Here is a 4,011-nt window from a genome sequence, read left to right as displayed (position 1 = left end):
TGGGCAGGAGACAAAAGCGATATACCCTGTGAGAGCACCCAATTAAAAGGATACACAAATATATATAAAAGTATATATATATATAATCGATAAAAAGATTTACAGAAAAAGAAACAAAGTTTAGTTTTACATCTGAATGCAAGTACTAAAACAGGCATCAAATTTGATACCAGTAATTGCCTCAACATTTACTCAGGTCGACGCGTGTATTAGTGCAGCTAATATTCTCTCCATTTGTGTTTCCAGTTTTGAATTGCAAAAATGCAAATCTTCGAACTATGTTTATTGAAGGCAAAATAGTTCAAATAGATCGATCGCGATGACCCGGTTAGCATCGAAAATGATTTGCGGTGACTAGCAATTATTTAAATAAAGCAGATAAGATTTAATTCCGCCTCATGAGAAGCGGTGCTGAAGCTTTTAATGAGTACCTAAGGTCCGTCAAGTTGACCAAAATCTAGCGCAAGCATTCATCCTATCTGGGGGCGTAAGCGAAAATTAACATGTACTATTTACATTCCCATTGCACTGCGGTAACTGTATAAATGATAAGTACGCTCCCAAGCAAGGTAACACCTGAGTTTACAAAAGTCAATTATGTTGTAGTCTTACGAGAAAAACAAACAAGGTCCTGGATTAATTTTTAAGATACTTGTTCTGGTTAAACGTGATCTATGGCGCGAAAAATCTATTAGATTATTATTATTTGTCCGCGCTATTACAAACTTAGTAGAAAATGGAAAATCTAAAATAATTGTTTTATGCCTCTGACATCTTTAGAGCCGTCTCAGTCCCAAACATTACAATAACTTCAGTCCAAACGCTTCCTAAAATAAACCCCCTAAGATCTCTCCTGAAGTAATTAACGGAAAAAATATTTTCTAGCTTAATTATGAAGTTGATCAAACTGAACTACTCCATTTCCAATCAACTTTTCACCGCTGCGAAAAATGTTAATGCGGGTTTAATCCACTAATAGACGAAGTTAAATTTACCATGCAAACGGCATCTAAAAGACGCCTGACCAGAAAGCAAAGGTAAAAAAATAAATTTTAAATAAAAAAAATTAAAAACGCAACCAAAATAAAGACAAAAATGAAAATATTGAAATTGTTAAAACAAGATGGATATGGAAAATTAAAAAAAGGAAATTTGAAAAATTGAAACACCCAAAAAATAAATGATGACAAATATATTCGAAGAGCTAATTTGTGTATGAAAATGTAGTCCTAAAAAAAGTGATATTACAGCTACCTTTCCGGAGAGCCAAGATGTCAGCTCGGACAGCCAAGGACTTGGGAGATGTCTCGCCGAGGAGTTTCATTCCAGAGGACGACTGTCTTCATTCTTCCCTCATCCCAAGTCTTCGCTCTCGTCCGATCAGAAGGTTTTCAACGAGATCGAGAATTCTTTCGTTGCAAGAGCTAAATTATGCGTAGAGTGTTCGGATATTCCGAAGATTGGAATAAAATGAAGAGTAACATATCACGCCATCATCAGCGAACTATTGTCGCAGCAAGTTTCTCGAGCCCCACTGCAGCAGAGAACATACCTAGCCAGAAGAGAGAAAATTGATACGCTCTGTACTGTCATGGAAAATGCTAACCTAAATTAACATACTAAAATGAAACAAAAAAATGGCACACGAATTATTAGCGACGACATAAGCAATTACGAAAAGTTTCTTCGAACTTACAACATTAACGTACAACACGATAATGAATGGAATATCGACCTATATGGCGTCCAAGAAATCGGCATAAAACCAAAACCAGCATGATTAAAATCTTTTATAAAAATACATTCATTCACAATACCTTATGAGTACTGTCACTTAATAAGTTAGCATCGTGACAAGATTTTTCAAATTTAGTTGCTTTAAAGATTATGCAATTTATTTTTTTTGGAATTTAACTCTCAAGTAAACAGGCTTAAAAAACATTGCGTGAAACATCAAACGAAGCATATGCCTGTTAAAAGTCATTTAAGCTACAAAAAAATTATGGTACCAAGAAAGTCCAACCTCAGTAACTAATATGCAAGTATTAATAAATAATTTAACATTTCAGTCACAATCATCATATTAAATGTAAATATAATATTTAAGACGCGAAGCACGACAATACTTGTCATTACTTCACATCTCTTAACTTGGCTAATATAATTGAAATAAAACTAGATTGGAAGCGAGAATAACTGTTACAAGAACAATGAACTAGGCATGCATGAAGCACGAACAAGTTCAACCGCTAAATTATTAGCGAATTAAATTATTTTTACCTTGATTACTACATATCATTTATTCAGCGCAAAAATATGGAGGAAGAAATTGATTCAGTTGATCGTCAACTAAAAATTGTAAGGACAATTATTTGACAAGAAACCTAGCAATGCCCAACAGGCCTTGTGAAAATTACTGACGTGGGTTTAAATATTACACAAAGGCCAGCATATAGAAAAGCGGAAATATAAAATCCTATATCGACGGAGTAAATAATTAGTCTGTCAAAAAAATCTTTACGTTATTTCGGAGGATGAATTTATCCCGTAATCTACAGCGAGCAGGCGATTCCCTGTCAACTCCAAATTGAGGCTGCACCCGCGGCTAAAAACTGCAATTTATCCAGTTAATTGAATCTATAAAGTTGTCATATTTCACAGAAGGCTAATATTAAAGCGCAGGCATTTGGTTACCTTTCTGGAATAGATTTAAACAGCATCGGGGATATCATCTAGCCGATAAGGTGATCACTAGAGAGCCGTCTTCGTCTCCCCACTTCGAAGCGTGCGATTTGACGAAATGGCGATGCCTCCGCCTGCAGTGGAAGTGGACAGAGTTCCAGTAATTAGATCGGCAGATTGAAAAAGCGTCTGCAAGGCATGAGAGCAGCAAGGATAAGTTTTTGAAAAAAAAACTAGATTAAGTCTAAGATTTAACGATTATCGGCGTCAAATTTGGAAGTTGACAAATTCATATGGAACCATATTATTAAAAATCAGGCAGGCTCATTCTTTAACAATTTACTGGACGCTTAACACTCAGCCAGAGAAGCACCAATGCTCTGAGCGGGGGAAATCGCACTTCATGGAAAACAGTCTTTCAACTTCCTCTTTCTCAAATTACGACATCACACAACTTCGGGTGATCTGAAAAAAGGCGTACCGAAAATAATAAATCACGTATCTTTATGTAGGAGATTCAATTCATATTTGGCACGTATTCGTTTAGAACAATCATGTTATGCACGTGAAATTTGACTGCAAGAATAATTCTCAAATGGAAAGTAACTAGATTAGCTTACTTCAACGCGATTCCACAAACCTCGAACATGCATTCAATGGCTACACGGGGAACGTAGTTCTCCCAAGTTAAAGATAAGGTCTTAACATTATCGTCGCTCAAAAAGAGAAGAGCATACGCCTTCGGTAACATCGCGTCAAATTTCCTCTTTCCCTAAATTCTCGAGTGTTAAGTGCCTCAATGCCTTACGTCTGTTACAGTAGTATGCATACAATAATTTATCCTGTCAAACGTGAACCAGCATTATTACATCAATTATTCAAGAAAAAATAAGACAAGTGTACGAGAGAAAAGTTCAGGACAGAATTCAACGATCGTACGCATTAACAACATAATTCGGGTATGAAAGTAAGTTTCTCAGGGAAATAACCCATAATTAAGAATGTATGGTCACTTACCTGATTTATTCTATACACCAGGGATCTTCTGTCGCTCTCGCTACGATGGTTGTGTCGTACAATCATTCCCTCACTCTTCCGCACACCTGCAGTAACCGAAGCTTAAAGAAATACTGCATTTTTCGTAGAAGTGGGCCAACGCACGAAGAAGTGGAGGGGGAATGGTTCGGTGGACGATAGGGATTGGTGGGCGAAGATAAGAGAAGGGGGAGGTTTGAGCTTCCGAGGGGAATGGAAGTAAAGGGTGTGGGGGGATTTACGCATGGGGGAGGGAGGTGGGTTTGGGGCTAATAGAATATCCTTAACACGGTA

General features: G+C 36.9%; 1 long non-coding RNA gene across 1 annotated transcript; it reads right to left on the bottom strand.

Annotated features, from left to right (window-relative positions):
- Positions 1-1,259: 1,259 nt before the first annotated feature.
- Positions 1,260-3,807, bottom strand: LOC139690913 (uncharacterized). The gene is made up of 3 exons (XR_011701531.1): positions 3,700-3,807; positions 2,695-2,816; positions 1,260-1,552 (listed from the first exon to the last, which is right to left on the bottom strand). It is a non-coding gene; the product is annotated as an uncharacterized lncRNA (long non-coding RNA).
- Between the last annotated feature and the right edge of the window lie 204 nt (positions 3,808-4,011).

The sequence above is a fragment of the Hetaerina americana genome, unplaced genomic scaffold (genome assembly GCF_022747635.1).
Source record: "Hetaerina americana unplaced genomic scaffold, ioHetAmer1.1.p SCAF_3, whole genome shotgun sequence".
Classification (NCBI taxonomy): domain Eukaryota; kingdom Metazoa; phylum Arthropoda; class Insecta; order Odonata; family Calopterygidae; genus Hetaerina; species Hetaerina americana.
The sequence above is the reverse complement of the archived record's forward strand: the minus strand, read 5'-3'. Positions and strand labels throughout refer to the sequence as shown.